The following is a 6,014-nucleotide window of genomic DNA, read 5'->3' as shown; positions in this document are numbered from 1 at the left end:
CTCCTCCTCTCTCTTATGCTTTCCTTACTGTGGTTGTGGCCTCAGGCATTTTTGGGACTCATCTGAAGGGAAGTTGAGTTGGTAATGTGTTTAGTTTGGATTTAGTGGTATATTTTTCTGCGGTTTGCAGTTATTCTGTGTATAGTGATTGCTAGGCTTTCTTAGCGGCTTCTAGGAATATGCCTACTACCCAGGCTGTGGCATGAACCTGTCTGAAGCCACCTGGCCCCAGAAATATGTGGAGAGCGGAGGAAAAACCTTGCGGGAGGCAAGATTGAATTGTCTAGCGTGGATGGTATTTTAAAAATTAACTGTTTACATAAACAGATGGACTATGCACTACCCCCAGCCCCAATGTAGGGAAAATATTATGCAGGGTGTTAGGCAGTTCGTTAATAAAAAGTATTACGCCTTCGTAATGGATTTTGTGCCATTTCTGATACTTAATAACTTTTGAAAATTTCTTGCGATCTCTTGTCTCATGCTAAATAGATGTTCTCTTTCATATTTGCTTGTCCACTGTACTTTTGTTGTATTTTCCTTAAGCGAACCCCCTGAACAGTGTAACCTTCAGGCCCCTCAAGCTGTGACCCCGCCCCCCGGTAACGGGGCAGGTGCAGCGGTATGGAAGACAGTAGGACACATCCTCAAGCATTTTATTGACTAGAGGTTTGACTTCACAGCACAAGGCGTTGATATTTAAAGAATCCTCTGTCCCAGAAATTGGTGAACCACAGCCTGTGGACCAAATGCGGCCTTCTGCCTATTTTAGTAAATAAAGTTTTATTGGAACATGGCTGTGTTCATTTGTTCGCGTGTTGTCTATGGCTGTGTCACACTACAATGGCAGAGTTGAAGTGTGCAAAACTTCAAATATTGACTCTCTGGCCCTTGACCAGGAAAGCTGACCCTGCCCTATACCGTGGGGGGCACTCCTGGCCAGCTGTGAGCCTAAGCTGTTTGCTCAGTGTCCACAAAGCTGTCAGGAGGAGTCACAAGGCTCTCTCACTGGCCGCCACCCAATCCAGGAAACGTTCGTCAGAACCACCCTTTTCCAATTATGCCTTGATTACATTACTCTTCTGCTCCAACACTTCCGATGGCTCCCCAGTGCCCACAGGACTCCAGACAGGCACCCACCTGTGGGCAGGCTCTACCCCATCTCTCCGATATCCTCCCCTGACCCACACATTCTCTCTTCTGGCCACGTAGCTCCCTGAAGCTATTTCTGTCTCGGTATCCGTCGACCCCAGGAAGATATGTGGGGAGCTGGGAATCAAACGCCTGCACTGCCTGACTTCGAAATCTATTCTTTCAGCGACTGTTAGATTGCTCCGCTGGCAAAGCATTATTTCTAGAATCCCAAGTTGCAGCCCGGGGACATGGTCACCCAGCGAAAAACTACATTTCCCAGGCTCCCTTGCAGCCGCTTACAGCCATGTGAGCGAATTCTGGCCAATGGGATGAGAGGACGAATCCCAGGTACAATTTCCTGGTCGCGCCATCCAAGAGCTGGGTCCTGTTCTCCACTTCCTCTGATCCCCTTCCCCCTTTCCCCACCTTCTCAGACCACGGGAAACCTTATGTTGACGATGCAGAGAAACCCAACGCAAACCCCAACAGCCCTCCGTCACTTATGCTCAGGCTATGGCAGAGGGGAGAAATAAACATATCTTTTTAAAGCCCCATTTATTTTGGCCTTTGCTTTAGTGCCTGAACCTTTACCCTGACTAATAACCTTCTTACCACTATCACTCCTCCCGATGATTACGGTTTTTTGTTTTGTTTTCCTGAGACGGACGTAGCGAGAGGCTGGTAGAATTGGCACTGGGGGCTGATTAGCCTTTGGAAGGTGCCTTGCAAGGCGAGGGAACGGACACCCCAAACTTTCCGGGTGCCGTCAGCTTTCACGGAGGGAAGGCAGCCACATTCTCAGACCCCACATCCAGATCTCAGAGCGGCTGCGTTTGGAACACAGCCTCGTGTCCTGTGCGCATTCCTCCGGCCGGGGATATATTACAGGCAAAATAAACAGGGCTGACTGTTTCCATCTCAACTTCGCGCTTTGCAGGAAGGAAGTTGGAACTTGGATAAGGGACAGGTTTTCCCCAAGGGGAAAAGAGTGGGTTGATTTGGACCCTTTCAGGGGTGGATTAGGTTGGCTCCTCTTCCGCTGGGATTAGTAAATGTCATGCTTCGGAACAAACAGGCTGAGGATTTGCCTCTCCTACTTGGCCATTCCGGGGCCCTGGCCTCTCCTGGGTGTCGGTCAAGTGCAGCGGTAAGTGGTATTATGCAGGAAGGCTGCACTACCACAAAATGCTTTTCCAACCCAAGGGTTATATATACTGCCTAACATTCCACCAGCAAGAAATGAATAACTTTGGCTTAAGCATTACCCTCTTCCTCCCCAATCCTCATTTATGGGGAAAGAACAGCTGGCCCTATAAAAATAATTGGAGCTACAATTTATGTTGACTGGGTTTCAACTTCTAAATTCTGCGCAGTGCTTGGTGGAGAAAGCCAAGAACGGGATCACCCCTGTTCCCCCAGCACCCCTAGGAAACGCCTTTGAAAGAAGCAGAATGCGGGTAGCTCATCAGGGTCTCAGCGTGAAGTGAACCATCGGGGGTCCAATCTTGCCAGGAACTCGCTTTTCTTGTTCGGGCCCCCAGGGATCTGGGGCCCATCTTTGCTGTCACTTTTAAAGACTGAGTTGATTTCGGCTCCTGAAGCTGTCCGATACATTGTTTGGCTGGCAACGTGGGCGTGATTAGAGGGAAGTTAAAGAAGGAGACTGTAGAGGTGTGGGCAGGATGGAGGGATACCTAAGGGCTAGGGAGTGTTTTGTGAATAGCAGTAGTGAATCGGGGGGAGGGTTCCTAGACTTAAGGGGGAAGGAGCAGTTACCGGAACTCAGAAGGAGACACCCCTGTGGAGTCAGCTGCTTCGAGAGAAGCTGTGATTCTTGGTTGAGGTCGCGTCCAGCCCAAGGCGAAATATCCCGGGGTTAAGACCGTGACCACTGGCTGAACCCAACTGGAAGCTGCTGAGCGTGGGGGCCCACTGGGGCAATCCACGCAGGCCCCCTCCCAGACTCAGAGGCAGGGGGGTGGGCCCAGGGTACATGGGACATCGCCACCACAAGTAGCTTTGAGCAATGTCCAGATATAATCAGAGCTCCGAGAAACGACCATCATTCAACAGAGCCCCTCCTAACATGACAGTATGTTCGGGGGTGGAAAACGACTTCAGGCAGTAACAGGTGACAATTCTGGAGTGCTTTCTGCACGCTAAACACTGCGCCACACATTTTCCCCACGTTGTCTTACTCAGTGTCCACGACCAACTGATGAGACCCCATTTGTCAGAAAAGAAACCGAGGCCTAAAGAGATTAAGCTGTCCGAGGTCAACACCATTGGCAAACGTCACTGTTCAGAACTCCCTGGGAACCAGGCTCTGATGTGGAGTTGAGCGTGCAGGGGTTTATTAGGGGGTGCTCTTAATCAGCACCCACGGAAGGGAGGGGATGAATGCAGGGGTGGACGGAGGGAAAGGCTGAGCTGTGACTGAGGCTTCGAATTTTTGTTGATGGCGTGGAAAGCTCTGGAACTAGAATGACCCTTCATTATTTAATTTTTTTAATGTTTTATTTATTTTTGAGAGAGAGAGAGAGAGAGAGAGAGAGGACAAGTGGGGGGAGGGACAGAGAGAGAGAGGGAGCCACAGAATCTGAAACAGGCTCCAGGCTCTGAGCTGTCAGCACAGAGCCCGACGTGAGGCTTGAACTCATGAACCGGGAGATCATGACCTGAGCTGAAGTCGGATGCTCAACCGACTGAGCCACCCAGGCGCCCCCAGAGTGACCCTTTAAAGTTGTCTCAAGGAGGGCCAAGATGGCCAGGCCTTTGCACTCCTGCCCCCATCGGCCGGTGGACGTGGGCCCCTCCCAGAAAAGTGTGGCCAATGTGCCATGCAGGTCTTGGCAAGTGATGGCATCCCTGGAGGGAAGACAGCTGCAGACTTTTTGCAGACAACACCTCCCCCCGACCCCATCTCCACCCCCCCACCCCCCACTGCATCTGCGGGTGTCACGGCATCACCATAGCAAGCGGCAGGGCCAAGGCTTCGACTCTGATGGGGCAGTGCTCCCCCACCACATTCCTCAGAATGAGCTGCACCACAGTCACACCGAGCATGGCGTGTGTCAGCTGCAGGCCAACCTTGACGTTTGCTTCACGGGGCAGCCTCTTCCATAAGCTCGTTCCCCAGCCGGGCAGCCACAGATGGTTTGTTCCTGTTTCCGGCTGGCCTGTGAGACCTTGAGGTGCATTTGCTCCGGCGTTCGTCCTCCCAGCTTCCTTGGGATGCGACTGAATGTGTTGTGTCATCTCGGACTATTCCAGAATAACCCCTGCGAATCCATCCCTCCCGTCCCGCCAACCTTTCTCCCCGCGGAGGACCCACGCAGCAGAGTCTCTTCTAATGCGGTGGGGACTTTCCAAAGTCAGACTGACTCCTGAAAATCCCTCGGACGGTGCCAGTTTGGTGACCAGTGGACTATCTCTCAGTCAGGTCTAACAGGGCATTTGCTCCTCAATGCCAGAACAGATTGCTGTTTGTGTGAACGTCGGTGAAGCCATCGGCTTGCCAGGTGGTATTACGATAAACGTCTTTAAACTCTAGTGTCGCACCCCAATTGGCGAGGGGCGTGTGCGAGGGGAGGCTCGTGGGAAAGGAGAGGGGCACGGATGTCAGGTGGGTCGCCGGACCCATTCCTGACTCTTCCCCACCCTGCTGTGTGCTCCCAAAGGTTGTTTGATGGCTACAGTCCTGGGTAAGCTGGGCTCGCTCACCCTCTGGCTTCTGGTTAAATTTGCCCAAGGGGAGTCAGTCACCAGGAGCCTGGAGGGTGAGAAGGGAGGGGGTGTTTGGTCCTTGTCTTCCCTCCCTGGTGCTGCAGTTTGCAGTGCCTCCCTTCGTGCCCCGCAGGCTGGGGCTAGTGACGGTCCCCAGGGTGCATCACCTCCCTGTTGCTTCCCTTTACCATGCCCACCCCTCTTCCCAGCTCCCTTCAGTTAGCTCTTGGGTTTGCATTGGTTCCTGCAAGGACGCCAGCTGATGCATGGCACGTCTCACCCACGCACTGGGGTGGTCAGTCAGCAAACGGAGCGGTCGAAAGAGCCATTTCCCCGTGATAGCCTACATGGTTTTTTGAGTTCACAACTCTCCATTTTTGTCTTGGCCTGAGAGTCAGTCTTCTGTTCTGATGGGGAGAAAGGTGGTGCAATGTGTTCGAGAGTAACCCTACTTGCCACATGGCCCTGGATGAGTTACATCGTTTCTGTCTTGGTTTCCTCATCAGCCAAATAGGTATCATGGTGGTACCTGCCTTGTAGGGCTTCAAAAGGATCAATGAGGCAATATTTATAAAGCTTATACTAATTTAAGCGCTTGAGAAATGTTACCTAGTGCTACCTATGGGTCCTCCAGTTGAGAACCTCTGTCCGTTCAGTCCTCCCTCATTGATTCAGTCAACATCTATGGAGGGCCTGGCTGGGCGCACTGTTCCTAATTGACTTTATGGACAGTTCTCCGACATTTAGGCAGCGTGGGCCAACCGTGAAGGCTTCCCTTGCTGCCCCTGAAAAAGTATCTTGGGCCCAAGACAGACCGACTATATAAATAAGCCTTGATAGATACTATGGCATGAAATTATTATAAGAAAGTTTTGAGGCAGGAGGCAATGCACCCAATTTATGGGTAACTATAGTTCCAATTCCACATGTTAAAGTGAGAATGCATGGCAACAAGCATGGCTCCTCCAGTGTTGATGGGAGTATAAACCAGTACCATCCACTTTGGAAAACAGTGTAGCCTTACCTCCTGGAGTTGATGATGGACACACCCTGTGGACCAGCCATTCCATGTTTGGCCATGCCTTGGACACAATCCTGTAGCTGTGTTCTGGGAGACACATGTGACAGTGCTCACAGGAGCGTTTTGTGTGAGG

This window comes from Panthera leo, chromosome D3 (genome assembly GCF_018350215.1).
Source record: "Panthera leo isolate Ple1 chromosome D3, P.leo_Ple1_pat1.1, whole genome shotgun sequence".
Classification (NCBI taxonomy): Eukaryota; Metazoa; Chordata; class Mammalia; order Carnivora; family Felidae; genus Panthera; species Panthera leo.
Note: the sequence above shows the minus strand (reverse complement) of the source record.